The sequence below is a fragment of the Sminthopsis crassicaudata genome, chromosome 6, assembly GCF_048593235.1.
Source record: "Sminthopsis crassicaudata isolate SCR6 chromosome 6, ASM4859323v1, whole genome shotgun sequence".
Classification (NCBI taxonomy): domain Eukaryota; kingdom Metazoa; phylum Chordata; class Mammalia; order Dasyuromorphia; family Dasyuridae; genus Sminthopsis; species Sminthopsis crassicaudata.
The window spans coordinates 132,659,978-132,682,226 of NC_133622.1; the positions used below are offsets into that span (position 1 = coordinate 132,659,978).

Below are 22,249 nucleotides of genomic sequence, written 5' to 3' on the forward strand. Positions count from 1 at the left end.
GATTTTAATCTTTTCTGTTTCTATGTTCTAGAAACGTTTAGTTCCTTCAACATCAATTCAATAACTGTTTTTCAAGACTTTATGGGACAATGTTAAGTACTGATGAATATGTACAATCGTTTAGTCTATGATAATGGGATATTTTATTGGCTGAATTCCCAAGAATATTTTGAAGTCTTTTATTTGCATTATGAGCTTTTGTGTGTCTATATTTGAAATATGGTGAGATTCTCATATATTAGTCTAGTTGCCAAATCATGCCTTATTATATATTATTATTTAATTTAATTTTTTTAAGTTCAACTTTTTTATTATAGCTTTTTATTTATTTATGTATTATGATTTTAAAGAAAAGTTTGGATTCGCTCCTATAAATGACGCTCTCAAGCTCAATTAAAAAATGAAAATAAAAAGTTTTAATCAAACAAGGTACAATTTAGATTTACACGACAAAACAAATAGAAATAAGAACAATTAACAACATGACAATTATAGCAGATAGAGGAAGAGAATACATCACCAATTCAAGGGAACCTCAAAAACTCAAATGGCTGGGAGTCCCGTTTCAGCCTCAATCAACTTGAATTGTGTAAAGATTTTTCCGGGCGAAGCGTCCTCCCCAAGGGTGAGACTCAGTGGAGATGTGAGATTCTCAATCTTATATACCTCTCTTAAACAAAGAGGGCTTTCAGCCAAGAAGTCTGACATGTGTGACCATTTAGTGTTTTAACTCATTCCATATGTTATGGATCAAGTATCTCACTTTATCTGTCATTTTGACATATGTATGTATCAAATATCTAGTATTTTGACTCATTCCATATTGTCTATACCTTGACTTATTTCCTTAGCAATAGTATATGCTCAAGGACGGAGCCACCCGCTGTAAGCATAAACATTTCTAGAATTGGCTAGTTCCTGGTATCTATTGTCAAGGACATATAGAGTTCATGGAATGGTCAAATTCCCATAATTTAGAAGCTCAGACCTGTTAGATTTGAGTGAGCTTACAATTCTAATATGAAATTTTAATTTCTTATTCAACAAGACATATGCATGGGTAATTTTTCAACATTGACCCTTGTAAACCCTTCTGTTCCAACTTTTCCCCTCCTTCCCCCCACCCCCTCCCTTAGATGAAAGGTAGACAAATACATGTTAAATATGTTAAAGTATATGTTAAATGCAATATATGTATACATATTTATACAGTTATCTTGCTGCACAAGAAAAATCAGATTTAGAAAGAAGGTAAAAATAACCTTAGAAGGAAAATAAAAATGCAAGTGTAAAGGTCAGAGGAGGAATCAGGCACTCCACAGTCATGAAGTAAACAGGCAAATAAAGCCCGAGACCCTCAGATGTGATTTGCTGTGAGTAAACAGAGACCACCTCCTGAGCAGCAGCTCTGATTACATTGAGATTGCATCATCTCCTTCTCTGATTATGTGTATGACCTTAAGCTGTGGGGAAGAGGAAGCAGGTCCTCTTTGACCTAGAGCTCATCAGGAGTTCACAGGGAGTCAGCAAAAGTTAGCTAGGAACAGGATGTGAACATGTGAATAAAAGATCTTGAGCTGTTCTAAAGGCTGTTCTCAAGTACTCTATCATGTATTTAATTCATCTTTCCTATGAAATGATGGCCAGAGATCTCTGAAGACTTCAGACAGAGGCAAGCTTGGTAAAATTGGTTTAAACACTACAAAAGACAGTGACCAGAGATTTCTCTGAGGCCCTGGGAATTAGGAGAGACTGGCAATAGTGAATGCAGAGTGGGCATTAACAAGGGTATTCACAAAAGTAGTGAATGCTTTGTGGGCATTTACAAGTGGTGCCAGAATGAATGCATTGTAGATTGCCAGAGCCCCCATTTATCAGGAAGATGGTACTCCATCTGGGAGGGAAGCATTATGGATCTAGGCATAAGTCTACCTAAGATCAAGCTCTAGGATGATGAGGGTGTGATTTGGGGCAGGGATGGATCTGCTGTCCTTGTCTCCAAAGCTTTTGGGTGGGTCTGTAGCAAAAGAATTTCATGTAATCAAAGCTGTGATAAGAAAAGCTTTTATTGGTAAGAAAGGCTCCAAGATGTCTTGGCAGGCAAATCACTCAAGAGAGAAGTGATTTTGCAAAGAAACATAATTTGAAGGCCTACTTTATACAGAAACCGAATAATAGAACAGAATAAGCAAGACTACTTAAGTTTGTATCTGAAAAGGTCTTCCTGCTTTCAGAGGATGTGGGGCCATTTAAGTTTGTATAATGTTTTGTTGGTGATTTTACAATAACTTTACAGGGCTGTCTGGTTTCCCTCTCATAAAAGGACATAGCTGTGCATGCAGCTCAAGTAAATAGGTGAAAGAGCCAGATGGATCACCTCTGAAGAATAGCAAGGAGCTTGCTTTCAAGCTGGGAGGTATTTGCTCCCACGCCTATTAAATATAGCTCAGCAAGGAAAAAATCTAAAGCTAATAGAGATGGTTGAGAGTATAGATCAAAAAATATAAGCATTAAAAGTTGAGTTAGAGGTAAAATGAAAAATTACATTACAGACAATAACAAAGAGAGATAAAAGAATTACAGGCTGAGTTACTTGGTTGAGTTAGAGAAAAGACAAAAAGAACTGAAAGTTCAGCCTACTAGCTGAAACTGAGAAGGAAAAAAACAAGCAGAAAGTTGGTGAACATACCATGTGGAAGTTAACCAGAGAAATATTCTTTAGTATTTTGTTAATTTATCTCAGCTGCTATTGCTTTAGGGGATCTACAGAGAAAAGAATTAAATATCCTGCTAATGGGAAGGGGTTTGGATCTATTCATACACAAAACTTGGTTTTGGCTTTAATTCTGCCTACCACCAAGCATGCACCTTTGGGGAATTTCCCATTTCTTGATCTTCCTCCCTCAACTCCACCTTCATGGGTGGGAGGGGGAGGAAGAATGGGAGGGGTGATGATATTATCAGCACTGCTCACTACCCAATTCCAACCCCCAGGAGGCTTCATGGCCAGAGGCAAAGGAGACTTGTGTTTTAAGTGTACCAGTTGTTATTATGCTCAGAGAGTTTTTGAAAATGCAGCACTCCAACCTGATCAGTTAGTCTCTAAGCAAGCCTGTGAGGATAAGAGATTGCAGTTAGAGAAAGTAGAGTTTTATGCCTACAAGACTACAAAGATATTATCTGGGGAGCTGAAACTTGCCTTTGTTCATCTTATAGATCTTTCTTTCGCTTTTGCACAGAGTTGAATGTCCTTTGTTCATTATCTGTATGAATGACATACCATTGAAAAGATTGTTAGACACAGATGTAGATCGTACAGCTATTAGAAATGCCAGCTGGTCTAGTAATTTGCTAAAGATTACAGTAAACACCTATATGTCTGCCATAAAAGGCGCTATAGTAGCTAAAATTAGTGCTACCTCTTTGAGATGGGAATTTAAAGATAAGACAGAAGTTTATTTTTTTTAATAATTAAAATAAGATATGATTTAATTAATTATAATGTGTATAATGTACTTTTTTTTAATGACATAAGTAAGTAGTCTGCATAGGGTCTAGGAAAAGTAAAGGCAAATATTAATAAAGTTCTCTCATTACAGGCTGTCAGAAGTTCAGTTTTGGAATGTCCCTAAAGGTTGTCTAGTCAAAACTATAAGTCTTGTCAAGATAACATGCATATGTTAAGTGCTTACTGTATAGCAGAAATAGTGCAAAGTATGGAAATACAAATAGGTAAAAACCCGTCCTTGCCATCAATGAGTTCAAAGGCAGTAGGCATTTCCTCTACCACATTCTTGAATGAGATGAGGTGAGATCTTTCAGGACAGTTGTGAAAATCGAGTGGGGCTTCATCTACTTCAGAGTTCGCGTGGGCCTGAAGGACTCTGAAGTTCGAGCAAAGGGCATTGCCTTCCCCTCCTATGACATCTCCCTATTTCATCCAAATATGGGCAACTATGTACTTATTGGTCAAGTTCAATTTCATGGGTAGATCTCGAGTTTAGAATGTAAGACTCTCAGCCAATGAGGATGAGGGTCAGTGGTGGGAGGGAGCGTTTTGCGTTAGGGATTAAAGGTGCTGTCCTGCCCACAGGAGGCGCTTCCTCTCTTCCTCCAAGAGTGGGACGCCCTTCTCGCGAGAATGTACAATAAACTTTGCTTTTCTCTAGAGCTCTCTCCAGCTTTTTTATTAAATGGTGACCCTTCACCATTTCCGTACCACACAGTTTGGGGGCTAGTCCGGATCCTTTACTCGGTGAGTAAGTGAACTCCTGGGTGCTAATGGGATGGCGCCCTGCTTTGATTTAGGCAGCCCGCTAGCATCTAGGGGCTTCTCCTTGCTCCCTGACCTAGAGTGGACCCGAAGTGGAGAAACTCAGAGAAAAGCAACGGAAACTCCGCGGTGAAAATCCCAACCGGTTGGTGGAGGACAGATCAGTCAAGAAATTTGCTGCGCAGCAACCCAGTGGAGGTAAGCGTCCTGTGAAGCCCCTTGAGTCTAGTTATAGGTTCTGGAGGGGGCTGTAGACGGTAGACAGGAAGAGAGCTGGGCCTTCCTGGGTGACTGAGTTAACTGGCGATGGTTAGCGTGTTTGGGCATTTAAGGAGTCTGTTAAACTCCTTCCAAATTCAATGGGTGTGGCCTAGTCCCAGCCAGCCCTCGCGGAGAGAAATGAGAAAAATATCAGAAAATACCGGTAGATAGTCCCTTGGGAGATAAATTAAGTAATTGGAACAAACTGCCAAAATATGAGGAAAAATAAAAAGCAAGAAAAAGCGGATAAGGTATTGTTGTTTTGTTGCAGACTGGTGGTGCCAAAAGGATTAAATGGTACCTGAAGGGAAGGACCTGAGAGGATTTAATTCCATTAGCCCTTCCAAGGGCCTTCGGGCGGGGAGGAGAACTAGGTCTTTTGAAGCAGGGGTAGTTTCAGCTGACCAGAAATAGCTGTTAGTAGATCCCATTTGGGATCAGAAACCCTGTACACGGGGAAGTATGTGGGATTGAGCCAGTGAAGATGGTGGTTTCCTTCCTCTTCCTTCCACGTGTCCTGACTGCATTAGGGCCACATGGGCCGGGGGAAAGAAACCGCTATTTGGTGAAGTTCATTGTTTTAAATATGATAGCAAAGTAGTTTTATATTATTGGGAATTTAAAGCTGTGATTGGGATTTTAAGTTAAAACATAGGTTTTTAAAACAATGCTGGTAGCTTACTTAGGGGAGGTTGTGGTTGTATCTCCCTACTTAGATGGTATGTTTGCTAGAGGTATTGGGTAATTTGTAACTGAGCTATGCCTTAAGTGTTTGTCAGCTCTGTTGGGCATGTATTAAGTTTTATGAAATTTGGGTCAGTTACGTGCAAACATTGAAGTGTAATGTTTAAAAATATATACATATATATTTACTTAAGGACGGGACAGTAAAGATTGATTTGTAAAAGTAATTAATAGTTTAAATGGAGCTATGATCTATTGGGTAGGGAAGCATGGTGGTGTGGGGGAAGGGTGACCAGGTGGAGAGGTCCCTCCTCCCATTAAGTATACTGGGTTTTTTTTTTTTTTTTTGTTAGTTTGTTTTTAATAACTGCACCTCCTTGCTGATTTAGATATTATTTCTACTGTTTAAAGGAACAGCCTACATTTAGATAAAATCTTTTGGGACTGAAGCTAATATTTACGGAGTTTTGAATTCAGGTATAACTGTTTGCAGAGGTCGTTAAACTCCACCATCTGGAGGTGGGATGGTTAAAATTAGGACAGCTACCTGAAGTAAAACTGTCTTAAATCATGCCTCTCGTTTTTCCTCTTATGTTTGTAATCAGAGCCAAGTGGTCAGTGAGATATACATTGCTAGGACCGCTCCCACTTTGCCTTTCTTTTTGAGACGAAGCTGGCAATCTCTGGAACCCCAATCCTACACTCCTGACTATAGATCTATATTCAGATGCGTTTTTCATGTTTTGCATGATCATGGTGGGGAAAGAACTCTTGACACTCAATCCCCTATTAAATATGCAGAGAAGATGAAATGAAGGGGTATTCAAGTTAGAACAATATTAAATCTAGAGGGCTGGGAGATGGCTCACAGATTCCATAGTGTTGAAACATGAGGCAATACTATTAGAAAAGAATGTTCCATAATCCAAGATCATAATTTTAATCCTGCTTCCTTTTTGTCCCCTGGAGAATAGAACTATTGCTATTTTGGGAAATTTACTAGTCTGTTGTGTATAATCTGATAATTTCTGTAAACAGGGGGGGAAGGGAAACTGAGATTTCAACTGGTCAGAAAATTGGGAAAAACTGATGTCTTATTTCAGTTTAGGCCTAATTGGAAACTACTTACTCTTTGCTTACCTCATCATTTTGATTCCCTGATGAAGGACCTCGAAAACTAGACATAATTTGGGTACTGAATAGAACTCTGGAAAAGGTAAAAGATTTTTTTCTTTTTGCAGCGGACATCCAGGCTGCTTCTGGCCTGGATCGTTGTTAGAGCTCTATGCTCGGCACAATTTTGTCTCTACAGATAAGGGAGAGGCTGCAAAAAGTTGAAAAAGCTCTTTACCTGTCCACTAGCTAGACACACCTGATTTTAGCAGATGCAGGGTTTGGAGAAGGCTGCAGAGACAAAAGGCCTTTACAGGGGACTCTAGCTGAAAATTTGCTAGACTATGATTGGCTAGCTTATGTTTTAACTTTGAATTATTGTCCAGACTCAGTCCTGCCTCAGTTTCCTTGCCTCTTAGTTCTGCAAACCCCCCCCCCCCCCCCCCGCCTCTATCAGAATACTTGATAAGACCTTATGTTTCAGAATAGCAGAATGTCTCTCCCATTACAAGTTAATGGGAATCTCTTATCAAAACTTCTTGAATTCTCTTGTGTGGAATTAGACATTCTGTATATGATTGTATTTGCATTGGATGTTTTTAATAAAACAAACTGATTTCTATGAATAATGTTCACTTATGAAAGATCTACTTGGATATAAACTCATTGGGACAAATTCCTTATTGTTATCAACACAAGGTTATGATAAATATTTGTTTAGAATTTATGTATGGTTCTTCTAGGATGGTAAATGGGAAAAGAAATGGGTTTGTTAGAACTTACACTGTTACCAAGGGCAGTCTACCTGCCCATTGGTCTGCTCAAACTTGTGAATTGCTGTGAATTGTATGCTTTAAATCAAGCGTTAAAATTATTGCGTGACCAAGATGGGAATATATATACTGATTCTAAATATGCCTGGGGTGTGGTGCATGTATTTGGGAGGATTTGGGAGGAAAGAGGATATGTAAACAGTAAAGGTAAAGAACTGGTTCATCATACACTAGTCAGAGAGATACTAGAAAATATTCTGACTCCTAGGAATATAGCAGTAATACATGTAAAGGGACATCAGATGGGAAATTCTTTTGAGGCAAGGGGAAATAGATTAGCAGACCGGGAGGCCAAGGGAGCCGGAGATCAGGAAATCTCTCATATAATGGCTTTGATACCTGTACTTCCCCCTAGTCTACCCTCTCCTAGTTTTACTCAGGAGGAAAAAGAGAAAGCCTCAACTCTCGGAGCAGTTGAGAACTCGGAAGGACGATGGCTCTTACCTGACGGCAGAGAGGTACTGACCAAAGCAAGTATGAAGCAAGTCCTTCAGCAACTGCACCAGGGCAGTCATTGGGATGTCCAAAACCTGTGTGATGCTATACTGACAAGGTATGTTTCCCCCGGCCTATATACTATGGCTCCACAACTGGTGGACGGTTGTCTTGTTTGTCGAAGGACTAACAGGGCTGCCCAACGCCAGCTTCCAAAAGGGGGACGACCTCCTGGAATCAGACCATTCCAAAGCATCCAGGTGGACTTTACTGAGCTGCCACCAGTGGGGCGCCTTAAGTTCTTGCTGGTCATAATGGACCATCTGACCTCATGGGTGGAGGCATTCCCGTCAGGCCGAGCAACTGCCTCGACAGTAAGTAAGGTCTTATTAGAAGAAATTATTCCTAGAGATGGAATGGTGGAGAGGATAGACTCGGATCAGGGAACACATTTTTCTGCCCAGGTATTGCAGAATCCGATTAGGGCCTTAGAAATCACTTGGGATCTCCATACCCCTTGGCATCCTCCCTCTTCTGGGAAAGTAGAAAGGATGAACCAAGAAATAAAACGGCAGCTGACTAAGTTATCTTTAGAGACCCAACTACCTTGGACGAAATGCCTTCCTCTCGCTCTGGTTAGAATCAGGACCAAGCCACTTAGAGATATTGGGCTTTCACCTTATGAATTATTGTATGGTCATCCTTTCCAGGCTTATCCTAAGGGAGACTGGGACCCTATTTTAGAAACTAAGGATTTTTTTGTTAAGAGATATGTTAAATCATTGCTGGAACATTTGCAAGGACTTCAACAAAAAGGGCTAATAGCTCAGACTCCTCCTCTAGGTTTCCCTGTTCATAGAATTCAGGTTGGTGATTGGGTGATTGGGGAAGGACGAGAAGCTGACTCCGTGCTGGGACGGACCCTACCAAGTGATACTGACTTCAGATACTGCGATTCGCACTCAGGAACGAGGCTGGACACACCACACCAGGACAAAAGGACCTGTGGCGCCACCTTTATCAGAAGAGTGGACAGTTGAAGACAGGGGAGACCTCCAATTACATAAGAGGAGGGGACCTCCACTGAATGGGAACACTGATTCTGAATCCAGTGCATTGTAACTGTATGACTTCTCTTTTCTTACTTTGGGTCTCTTTGCCTGTTTGTGATTTGATGTATTTTCCTTTGGGAAGTTCACCTTAACTTTACGGTGTTATAATAGTTGAACACTATGAGGCTCTCCCTAAGCTTTGGGTTTATCTATTTCCTTATGACCTTCTAGAGATGAGAACCAATTTCTCCTGCTCATGCAGAATATAGGGAGAACATTTAACTTATCGAATTGTTGGATCTGTGGTGGATCACAACAATTGAACCAATGGCCATGGGTACCTGTCCCCTTAAGCCCAGCCTGGATCCTTAGCAACAGATCCCAAATTCATAATGGGACCAGTTTCTGGAATTTGGAAGAGAAACATCAGTGGTCATTGACAGAAGATAGGAAAGGGAAATACTGCTTAAATCAGACAGGACAAGGTTTGCAATTGGACAGGGAATTATTATATTGGACTAATAAAGCCAAAATTTTTCTTTCTTCGCGAACAGGCAAACCAATATTTAGGGATTCAGTTGTATGATGATTTGGGAAGGGGGAAACGGAGTTTAGATAACTCCATCACTTGGACTGAAGATGCAAATGGTTGGGGGGAGGCCTGGCCTCCAGAAAGAATAGTCAAAGAGTATGGGCCAGCAACCTGGGCTCAAGATCGAAGTTGGGGATATAGAACTCCAATATACATGTTGAACAGGATAATTAGGCTTCAGGCAGTTGTAGAGATTATCACCAATCAGACAGCTGAGGCACTACATCTTTTGGCTGATGAAGCTACTCAAACCAGAGAGGCTATTTTACAACATAGACTTGTGCTGGATTATTTGTTGGCTGAGGAAGGGAGAGTTTGTGCTAAACTAAATTTATCCACATGTTGTATAAAGATTGATAACAATGGTAATCTAGTGAAGGAAATCACTAAGAACATTAGGAAACTTGCTCATGTTCCTGTACAGACTTGGACCTCACTGTTCAATACTTCTTGATGGTCCTGGTTTGGGAAGCTGGTGGAAGCAGCTCCTTTGGTTTGGCCTTATAGCTCTTAGTGGTGTTATATTATTCCCTATCTACATCCCTTGTTTGATCAGATTAATAACCAGAATTGTCCAAAACTCATCATCTGGAATGATCAGGTTGGAAGAGAAAGCTGAAGGGTCTGTCAACAAGTAAGCTTCTATCATTGTGTGAAACATTAAAGTGAAGCTCCAAAGGAGCCTCTTCCATTATAGTTAGTTCAAATTTATTGCAGGAAGTGAAATCTCTGTCTCTGAAATACCTACTCAGGATTCCTTTTTTTTTTTTCCATGTGGGGTAAGGTAAAACAAGTTTTTAATCGTTCAGTTCTTTTTTTTTTTAATTAATTAATTTTTATAATTATAACTTTTTTTGACAGTACATATGCATAAGTAATTTTTTTTTTTACAACATTATCTCTTGTACTCCCTTCTGTTCCGAATTTTTCCCCTCCTTCCCTCCACTCCCTCCCCTAGATGGCAGGCATTCCCATACATATTAAATATCTTATAGTATATCCTAGGTACAATATATATGTGCAGAATCGAATTTTGTTGTTATTGTTGCAAAGGAAGAATTGTATTGGGAAGGTAAAAATAATCTGGGAAGAAAAAAAAAATAATGCTCACAGTTCACACTCATTTCCCAGTCTTCCTTTTCTGGATGTAGCTGATTCTGTCCATCATTGATCAATTGGAATTGGATTAGCTCTTCCCTATGTTGAAGATATCCACTTCCATCAGAATAAATTCTCATACAATATCATTGTTGAAGTGTATAATGATCTCCTAGTTCTGCTCGTTTCACTCCGCATCTCTTCAAGCCTCTCTGTATTCCTCCTTTTGGTCATTTCTTACAGAACAATAATATTCCATAACATTCATATATCATAATTTATCCAACCATTCTCCCATTGATGGACATCCATTCATCTTCCATCTTCTAGCCACTATGAAAAGGGCTGCCACAAACATTTTGGCACATACAGGTCCCTTTCCCTTCTTTAGTATCTCCTTGGGATATAAGCCCAGTAGTAGCACTGCTGAGTCAAAGGGTATGCACATTTTGATAGCTTTTTGGGCATAATTCCAGATTGCTCTCCGGAATGGTTGGATTAAGACAGAATTTTTTATTTATTTTATAGTTGAAAGATTCCCCATCGGTGGGAGACATCTTACAAAGTGAAAAAATTCAGACCTTATTTTATATAGGACAGGAGCAACTTAACCAAGTACATTAACAAGCTTCTCTAAGTCCTTGGAATTCCCCTAAATTTGTTATGGATTCAAGATAAGTAAATGGACAGATGGAGACAATGGAAGCTCTTCAGTTTGGGCTTCCATGTCCACAACTGCCTCAAATAATCTCTTTGGATTAAAGATTATTTCTATTCTATCCCTCTAGATAAGGAGAATATGAAGGGATTTGTCTTTTCAGTGCCCAGCATTAATCTAGCTCAGCCTTATAAAGAATTTGAATGGACAGTTTTGCCATAGGGTATGAAGAATAGCCCTAGTATGTGTCAATGTGAATGTGACTGCTTACCTTACTCCTGTAAGAATAGCATCTCCAAAAGTTATATTGTAACCACCATTAAGAGAAGACAGTGCTTTAGACTCGCCATGCCAGCTTGTAAAAAAAATCTCAAGAGACTCTAAAAGAGATGAAAATATGAACCTCCCAGCACAATCAGAACAAAATTTTATTTCTTTTATTTCTTACCCAGTGTTTGTGGATAGAATTTCAATAAAAGCCATTAAGAAAATACTACAATTTTCTGGTACAAGACCTGGCAAAATATATACCTCTCATGCCAGTGCAACATTGATGTGTGTTGTGGAACATTGATGTGTGTTCCCAGAGTGGAAAAATTTATTGTCCACAGCTCCAAGCCTTGCACATGGGTATGTAAATATAATTTTTAATATGGCTTATTCAGTAGATGTAGTACAAAGAATTGCCACAGCCTAAGTAAAATTTGTAGTTTTTAAAATATATCACAAGCTCTTTAAAGAAGTTCAAGAGCAAGTGAGAAGGCACTAAGGTAAGTATTATATCCTGCATGTCCATTTTCATAGTGGACTTTCCAATCCTATCTTTTATCATCAGGCTGCTAAATTTTTCATAGTGGACTTTCCAATCCTATCTTTTATCATCAGGCTGCTACATTTGCAAATTGTGATAACTAAAGAGGAAGCTAGCAGCACAGCAAAAGGATGTATAGCTTGCCTTTTCACATTCCTATGCTGCTCTATGGAAAATGGACATCACTCATGTTAAGAGAGTTAAGAGGCAGAGCATCTATGTAACCATGGATATAAAACCATGGATATACATTCTCAGTTCCTTATGGCTTCATTCCAATCAGGAGAAACAGTCAGCCATCTTTCCCTTGTAGGAATCTCACATGCACTTTACATAGGTAATGTGCCAGCTTATACATCTTCTGCCTGTAGGTCCTTTTGCATTGAATCTGGCATTGCACATTCACTGGCATCCCATATCATCATTGAACAGTCTATTTAAACCCCCAAGATATTCCTGTCCAGGCCGGAGAAGGGAATTTTGGGATTTGTACGAGATGTAGCAATACCTACATGTAATTGCTTGCAATTTTTAAATTCTTTGGATTTTACCCTAGCAATGTGCTTCTGACACATGCAGAATGTGTGGCTAAACAACAGACTGGCTGACAAGGACAAGAACCCTTTCTCCACAGTGATGTAGAAGGGCTTAGATGGTATCTGAAAGGGCTGGGTTGGGTCAAGGTTTGGAGTCCGGATATGTTCTTGTTATTCCAGGTGCAGACCCAACAGCAGAGAAATGAATCCCAACCAGACACATCAGTGACTTGGGGAAACAAGAAGAAAAGGATTGGACTAAAACCAACAGGGCTGTGTCCAGAGGGATCGGCCAGAGGTTAGCAGCCTTCCAGACACTGATGGCAGCCATGTCCCTCCTGACCATGCACCAGAGACAGCAGATACAGCTCAATTGACTCAACTGAGTCAATTGGCTCAATTGGACTGTCTTGGGTGATGTGCAATACCTACAGACTGATCTAATTGGACAATGAGCTTGTGTGTTTCTCCCATGGCTACTCACTGTTCATATGGTGGCCTGGGGAGAGACTTCATCCTGTTTTCCACTTATAGACAATGCCTCTAAGTTAGTGGGTGAAAAACCAACACATCCACCTGCCAAAGTTAGTGAGGCAGTGCTACAGGACATGATTTTTCTTGTATACACCTTCCTCTGTGCCTTTCTTTTACTAAAAGATGTATACAATTGAAACTACAGACTTTGTCATCCCACTTCATTGACGTCCCACCTTCTTGAGCATGACTTTATGGAATGGGTTGAACACCATGCTGCATGCTTGGTTTTGGCCACTGTTTGGCTTAGTTGTTATTGTTTTACTTTTGTTTGCCTTTGTTCTGTTATATACATTCTGTAATCTCATTGATTAGTCAAGTTATTGTTGATGTTAAAGTCAGTTTGATGTGATGAGTGGTCCCCCCACTTTACAAGAGAAGGAAATTGCAAGGGTCAGAGGAATCAGGCACTCATCATTTCTTTGACTCAGGTCAAAGAAAGCCTGAGACCCCCGGATGTGATTTGCTGTGAGTAAACAGAGACCACCTTATGGGCAGGAACTCTGGTCGAATTGAGATTGCATCATCAATGAGAAGTGTCTCCTTCTCTAATTGGCTGTGTGTTTGACTTCATAGACCCAATTAAAGCTGTGGGGACAAGGAAGCAGATTCTCTTTGACCTTGAGTTCATCAGGAGTTCACTGAAAGTCAGCAAGAGGTTAGCTAGAAACAGGATGTGAACACGTGAATAAAAGATCTTGAGCTTGCACATAGCTGTTCTCAAGCACTCTGTCGTGTATTTAAACCATCTCTCCTATGAAATGATGGCCAGAGATCTCTGAAGACCTCAGACAGAGGTAAGCTTGGTAAAATTCTTGTAAGCACTGCAAAAGACTCTAGTTTCTCTGAGGGCCTGGGAATTAGGAGAGATTGGTAGTAGTGAATGCAGAGTGGGCATTAACAAGGGTATTCACAAAAGTAGTGAATGCCTTGTGAGCATTCACATGCAAGTGGACAATAAGAGAAGGAGTAGAAATGCTATGTGGTGGATCACACTCATTTCCCACAGTTCTTCCCTGGGTTCTCTTCATTACTGAACAACTGGAACTGATTTGGTTCATCTCATCGTTGAAGATGGCCATGTCCATCAGAATTGACCATCATATAGTATTGTTGTTGAAGTACATAATGATCTCTTACTTCTGCTCATTTCACTCAGCATCAGTTCATATAAGTCTCTCCAGGCCTTTCTGAAATCATGCTGCTGGTCATTTCTTACAGAACAATAATATTCCATAATATTCATATACCACAATTTATTCAGCCATTCTCCAATTCATGGGCATCACTTCAATTTCCAGTTTCTACCCACTATGAAAAGGGTTGCCACAAACATTTTTACACATACAGGTCCCTTTCCCTTCTTTAATATCTCTGGGATATAAGCCCAGTAGAAACACTGCTAGATCAAAGGATATACACATTTTGATAACTTTTTGAGCATAGTTCCAAATTGCTCTCCAGAATTATATATTATTATTAAGATTATGATGTTGATACAAACAGGATTGGTCTAATAAAGAGACAGTGGGCCTTAGAAGATACTAGATACTAGAGATACCAGAGAGAAGGGAGAAGATATTAGGATGGTTTGCCATTTTCTCTTCCATTTATTTTACAGAGGAGAAAACATGATTGAGGGAGTTTACAACTAATAAATATCTGAAGTCAGATTTGAATTTGGAGGGATATATAAGTCTTCATGACTTCAGGCCTGGCACTCTATTCATTGTGCCAATTAGCTGGCAGGAAAGAGGGAGAGTCAGATTCAACGGCCACTTCTCACATTTATTTGCCAAGTGACACCAGGAAAGTCTTAATATCCTACTGCCCCCAGCATCTCTTTTAAAACTATATATTTCAGAGCAAGTGTTGAGCTGCATTAGTAAATAGCAGTTTCTCACTTGGAAGTTCCTTTACCAATGAAACCACAGAGCCAGTTCCTAAACTTGTATAATGATTATGATGATGATGATGATGATGATTGAAGTGAGGAACATAACTTGAGAAAGAAGTATCTGAAACAGGGAGGAGCCAATGGCAGAGACAAGATGGCAGAGAGGACACAGACATCTTCCTAAATTCTCCTTTGCCCTCAATCTATTTTAATAATATTCAGCCTTGTAATTAATGCTTGACTGTCAGAACTCATGAATATTGGGAGTATAGAAGATATTCTCAAAATTTTTCAGAAAAGGTCTGTTTTTGCTTGCTGGTGCAAACAGAATAAGGCTACGTCAGGTGCAGCCTTCAGGCAAGTTGGCAGTGAGAGCATAGGAAACAGACCACAAGGAGGGATGGGGTGTGGTCTCAGCTGAAAATCTGCAGGGCAGAATTTTCCACAGTGGACCTTCTTTGCCCTAGCAGCAAGCCAGTAGATCAGCATAAAAGCTATAAAAATAGGAAGTAAAGACTATAATCCCAAAACACTAGGGTCTCTCTGGACCTGGCCACACCTACCCAACACCCAGAGTGACTCAGTATGATCCCAAGCACAGCTGCAGTAGTTGGCTCCAGCAAAGTCCTAGTAGCTGCCTTTCTATTGCTGCTTATTTCAGCGTAACTGCTAATTCCAGCACAGCCAGTGGCTGTCCGACTGTCCCTTCACTGCCACTTCCTGCTGTCTGTAGAGGAAGCTTGGAAATACTTCACTGCTCCCGTAAGCAGGTCATAAGGCTTTTTTTTTTTTTTTCCCCCAGTACAGAAAGAGAGCAGACTTCAAACCCTGAGGAGACTAAAAACAGTTTGTCTCTAGATCCAAAGGTGGATATGATCTGGTCCCCATCAAAAAAGGCTCTCATAGAAGAAATTAAAAAGGATCTTAAAAGAGAGCTAGATAAAAAATGGGGAAAGGAAAGGAAAGTTTTGCAAGAGGGTCAGAACAAGTCATTAAAAGATAGAGTGGATAAAGAAATCAATTCCCTGGAAAACAGAATTTGTGAATTGAAAAAAAAAATGATTCTTTAAAAAAAAAATTGGCAAAATGGAAAAAAAAAATTCCATAAAATAAAACAACTCATTTTAAAACTCAAATTGACAGATACAAAAAGAAATTTAAAAAAGCAAATGAAGAAAATAATTCATTAAAAATCAGACTTGAACAAATGGAAATGAATGACTTGAGACACTAAGTCAAGCAAAACCAGAAAAAAAGAAAAAAAATTTGAATACCTACTTGGAAAAACAATAGACCTGGAATATAGATCTAGGAGAAATAATCTAAGGTTTATTAGACTCCCTGAAAAATCATGATTAAAAAAAGAGCCTTGACAATATTTTTCAGGAAATCATCAAAGAGAACTGCCCAGATGTTATAGAAACAGAAGGCAAAAGAGACATTGAAATAATTCACTGATCACCTGTGGAAAGAAATCCCAAAATCAAAACTCCAAGAAATAGCATAGTTAAATTTCAGAACTATCAGACCAAGGACAAAATACTACAAGCAGCCAGAAAAAAACAATTTAAATACTGAGGAGCCACAATAAGGACTACTCAAGATCTAGCAGCATCCACATTAAAGGACTGAAGGGCCTAGAATCTGATATTCCGAAAGTCAAAAGAACTTTGTATGCAGCCAAGAATAAGTTACCCAGCCAAAATGAAAATTTTCTTCCAAGGAATAAGATGGATATTCAGTGAAATAGGTGAATTCCATTTATTTCTGATGAAAAAACCAGACCTAAAGAAAAAAAATATATAGGACTCAAAAGAAGCTTAAAAAGGTAAAAAGAACTCTTGAGAATTGTATTTCTGTTATGGGTATACATAGAGAGTACATGTATAATTTGGTTTTATTGTTATAATATAAAAAAAGAACTAGAGGGGGAAAGGAAATTATACCAGAAAAAGGGGGAAATGGATGTAAAAAGAAGGAAACTACATCTCATGAAGAGGCAAAGGAAACCTATTATATCTGAGGGAATCAAGGAAAGGGGATGAACACAGTGTGAATCTTATTCTCATCAGATTTGGTTCAAAGAGAAAATATTAGACATATTGGTTTACATAGAAACTTCTCCCACCTCATGGAAAAGTGGGAGGGGAAAAGCAAAAAGGGAAAGGTGAAGGTAAATAGAAAAGAATACAGAAATAGTAAGGAAAAGGTTTAAGAAAAGGGAAGGGGGGATGGAGGGATTCTAAAGAGGGAAATCTGTGTGAGGCAAATGGTGCTCATAAGTCTAATACTAAGGAGAGGGGGTAAGGGGGAAAGAAAAGAGAAAAGAATAATCTGGGGATAATAAGATGACAGGAAATATAGACTTAGTAGTTTTAACCATAAATGTGAATGGGGTAAACTCCCCGCATAAAACGTAGGCAAATAGCAGACTGGATTAAAAGCCAGAATCCTACAATATGTTGTTTACAGGAAACACACTTGAAGCGGGGTGATATATACAGAATAAAGATAAAAGACTGGGGCAGAATCTATTATGCTTCAGGTGAAGCCAAGAAAAAGAGGGGTACTAATCCTAATTTCAGATCAAGCAAAATCAAAAATTGATCTAATTAAAAGAGATAAGGAAGGACACTATATCTTGCTAAAGGGAAGCATAGCTAATGAAGCAATATCAATATTAACATATATGCACCAAGTGGTGTAGCATCTAAATTCCTACAGGAGAAGTTAAAAGAGCTGCAAGAAGAAATAGATAGCAAAACTTCAATAGTTGGAGATCTCAATCTTTCACTCTTAGCACTAGATAAATCAAACCACAAAATAAATAAGAAAGAAGTTAAAAAGGTAAATAGAACACTAGAAAAGTTAGGTATGATAGATATTTGGAGAAAACTGAATGGATTCAGAAAGGAGTACACTTTCTTCTTGGCAGTTCATGGAACCTATACAAAAGTTGACCATATATTAGGACATAAAGACCTCCAGTTCAAATACAGAAAGGCAGAAATAGTAAATGCGTCTTTCTCAGGTCACGATGCAATAAAAATTATATTCAGTAAAAAGCCATGGGGAAATAGGCCAGAAAGCAATTGGAAACTAAATAAGCTCAATTAATAATTTCATCCAAGAGAATGACAATAATGAGACATCATACCAATATGTGTGGGATGAAGCCAAGGTGGTAATAAAGGGAAATTTTATTTCTCTAGAGATGTACTTGCATAAAATAGAGAAAGAGAAATTCTAATTCTCTCTAATTCAATGAATTATGCTTACAACTAAAAAAAGCTAGAAAAAGAGCAAATATTAATTTGAAATTCTAAAAATAAAAGGAGAGATCAATAAAATTGAAAGTAAAAAAAAAACTATTAATAAATAAAACTAAGAGTTGCTTTTATGAAAAAAACTAACTAAATAGATAAAGGAAAACTAACTAAATAGATAAACCCTTAGTAAATTTGATTAGAAAAAGGAAAGAGAAAAATCAAATTGTTATTCTTATGAATGAAAAGATAAAAATTTCCGCTAAGAAAGAGGAAATTAGAGCAATAATTAGGAGTTACTTTGCCCAACTTTGTGCCAATAAATTTGATAACTTAAATGAAATAGATGAATACCTTCAAAAATATAGGTTGCTACATTAACAGAGGAAGAAGTAAATTGGTTAAATAATCCCACTTTAGAAAAAGAAATAGAACAAGCTATTAATCAACTCCCCCCCCAAAAAAAAAAAAAATCCACAGGACCAGATGGATTTACATGGGAATTCTACCTAACATTTAAAAAACAATTAACTCCAATGTTATATAAACTATTTGAAAAAATAGGGAATGAAGGAGTCCTACCAAATTCCTTTTATGATACAGACATGGTACTGATACCTAAACCAGGTAGGATAAAAGCAGCGAAAGAAAATTGTAGACCAATCTCCCTAATGAACATCACCTAATGAACATCAATGCAAAAATCTTAAATAAAAGATTAGCAAAAAGATTACAGAAAATCATCTCCAGGATAACACACCAGGACCAAGTAGGATTTATATCAGGAATGCAGGGCTGGTTCAATATTAGGAAAACTACTAGCATAATTGACTATATCACAGTAACCAAATTAGCAAAAGCCATGTGATCATTTCAATAGATGCAGAACAATCTTTTGATAAAATCCAACACTCATTCCTATTAAAAACACTAGAGAGTATGTGAATAAATGGACTTTTCCTTAAAATAGCCAATAGCATCTATTTAAGATCATCAGTAAGCATCATATGTAATGGTGATAAACTAGAACTATTCCCAGTAAAATCAGGAGTGAAACAAGGTTGCCCACTATCACCATTACTATTCAGTATTGCATTAAAAATGCTAGCTTTAGCCATAAGAGATAAAAATAAAGTAAAGGAATTAGAGTAGGTAATGAGGAAATCAAATTATCACTCTTTGCAGATGATATGATGGTATACTTAGAGAACCTCAAAGATTCTACTAAAAAGCTATTAGAAATAATCCACAACTTTAGCAAAGTTGTAGGATACAAAATAAGTCCACATAAATCATCAGCATTTTTATACATCGTTAACAAAATCCAACAGCAAGAGATACAAAGAGAAATTCCATTTAAAATAACTGTCGATGTATATGTATATTGTATTTAACTTATGCTTTAATATATTTAACTTGTATTGGTCAACCTGCCATCTGGGGAAAGGGGTAGGGAGAATGAGGGGAGAAGTTGGAACAAAAGATTTTGCAATTGTCAATGCTGAAAAATTACCCATGCATATTTGGGAACTTATCTGCCAAGGTAAAGTCAGGTACTATATGATCAAAGCTACAAAACACTTTTTGCACAAATAAAGTCAGATGTAAACAATTGTAAAAATATTAAGTGCTCCTAGATAGGTTGAGCGGATACAATAATGACAATACTACCCAAACTAGTCTATTCACTTAGTACTATTCCAATCAGACTCCCAAAACATTATCTTAATGACCTAGAAAAATAACAAAATTCATCTGGAAGAACAAAAGGTCAAGAGTTTCAAGGGAAGTAATGAAAAAAAAAAATCAAATGAAGATAGCCTGATCTAAAACTATATTATAAAGCAGTGGTCACCAAAACCATTTGGTATTAGCTAAGAAATAGACTGGTTGATCAGTGAATAGGCTAGGTTCTCAGGACAAAATAGTCAATAACTATAGTAATCTAGTGTTTGACAAACCCAAAGACCCCAGCTTTGGGGATAATAATTCATTATTTGACAAAAACTGCTGGAAAATTGGAAATTAGTATGGCAGAAACTAGACATTGACCCATATACCATACACCAAGATAAGATCAAAATGGGTTCATGATCTAGGCATAAAGAATGAGATTATAAATAAATTAGAAGAACATAGGTTCATTTACCTCTCAGATCTTGGAGAAGGAAGGAATTTGTGACCAAAGAAGAACTAGAGGTCATTATTAATTACAAAATAGAAAATTTTGATTATATTAGGATAAAAAGCTTTTGTACAAATAAAACTAATGTGGACATGATTAGAAGGGAAAACATTTTTGCAGCTAAGGGTTTTGATAAAGGCCTCACATCTCCAAAATATGTAGAGAATTGACTCTAATTTATAAGAAATCAAGCCATCCTCCAATTGATAAACGATCAAAGGATATGAACAGACTGTTTTCAGATGATGAAATTGAAACTATTTCTAGTTATATGAAAAGGTGTTCCAATCCTTGCTGATCAGGGAAATGCAAATTAGGGCAGCTCTGAGATACCACTCTGCCATACATATCTGAGATATGTATCTCTGAGATACATATCTGCCAGATTGGCTAAGATTGGCAGGAAAAGATAATGATGAATGTTGGAGGGGATGTGGGACAACAGTTCACAGATGCATTGTTGGTAGAGTTGTGAATGGATCCAATCGTTCTAAAGAGCAATTTGGAACTATACTCAAAAAGTTATCAAGCTGTGCACACCTTTTGATCCACTAATGTTACTACTAGGCTTACTTATATCCCAAAGAGATATTAAAGAAGGGAAAGGGACCCGTATGTGCAAAAATGTTTATGGCATCCCTTTTCATAGTGGGTAGAAACTGGAAATTGAAGAGATGCCCACCAATTGGAGAATGGCTTGAATAAACTGTGGCATATGAATGTTATGGAATATTATTGTTCTATAAGATGATCAGACGCATGAATACAGAGAGGCTTAGAGAGACATACATGAACTGATGCTAAGTGAAATGAGCAGAATCAGGAGATTATACACTTCAACAACAATACTACATGATGATGAGTTCTGACACATATGGCTCTCTTCAACAATGAGAGGATCCAAACCAATTCAAATTGATCTGTAATGAACAGAACCACCTACACCCAGAGAAAGAATACTGGGAAATGAGTATGGACCACAACACAATATTTCTATTCTTTCTGTTATTGTTTGCTTGCATTTTTTTCTTCTCAGCTTATTTTTATCTTCTTTCTAAATCTAATCTTTCTTGTGCAACAAGATAATTGTATAAATATGTATACATATATTGCATTTAACATATACTTTAACACATTTGATATGTATGGGACTACCTGCCATATAGGGGAGGGGGAGTGGAGGAAATGAGGAAAAAAAGTTGAAAGAGAAGTTTTTTCAAGGGTCAATGTTGAAAAATTACCCATGTATATGTTTTACATATAAAAACCTATAATAAAAATAAAACTTAAAAAAATATCTAAAGTATGGATTCATAGAAATATAAATAAGTGGGAAGAAACATTCATATGTCCATAGTTTGGGGGGTAAATCATGAAATAATATCTGAATAGTTATGCAATAATCAATTCAGAGTGAGAGAAAGCCATTGGAAGCTAATGAAATTTTATCTGAAAATTTTACATACATCAATTTTTAAAAATCTTTGGTAAAAAATTTTGTTTCTTTTGTTAGCAACAGACCTCTAGATTGGTACTTTAGATAAGGAATTGATTCCAATAGGATACAATTGTGGTAACCAAATGTTAGAATGAAATCTTGGCCATAGAGTTTCCAGAGAATTATCTGGCAGTGTTATGCAGAGTGAATTAGTAGATGGAGACTCTAAAGACAATGAAGAAAAATACCAATTTATAATTCCAGAAAAATTTAGAGTCTTTCCACAAATGCTAGGACTCTTAAAAATAGCTGTCAGATGCCAGCCATGAAATCAGGAGGATGTGAGTTCAAATCTCAGACACTTAACATTTCCCTGGGAAAGTCACTTAACCCCAATTGCCTCAGTAAAAAAAAAAAAAAAAAAAAAAAAAAAAAAAAAAAAAAGCTGTCATAGCAGAAACTCAAGGAATTTTAATGTATGTATTAGCAATTAACCACATAAGTCATACTGACACATTTGCACTATAAGCACAGAATTCTTTACACTGGAAAAACACAGGTTTGTCTGTGATTTTGCTGATGT

The 22,249-nt window shown here is 37.7% G+C and overlaps 1 long non-coding RNA gene across 1 annotated transcript in view; it reads left to right on the forward strand.

Moving 5' to 3' along the window:
- The first annotated feature begins 13,563 nt into the window (after positions 1-13,563).
- Positions 13,564-22,249, forward strand: part of LOC141547618 (uncharacterized) — a 31,263-nt gene continuing 22,577 nt past the window's right edge. Inside the window, exon 1 of the long non-coding RNA XR_012483562.1 lies at positions 13,564-13,677. This is a non-coding gene — a long non-coding RNA (uncharacterized LOC141547618). The remainder of the gene's footprint in view (positions 13,678-22,249) is intronic.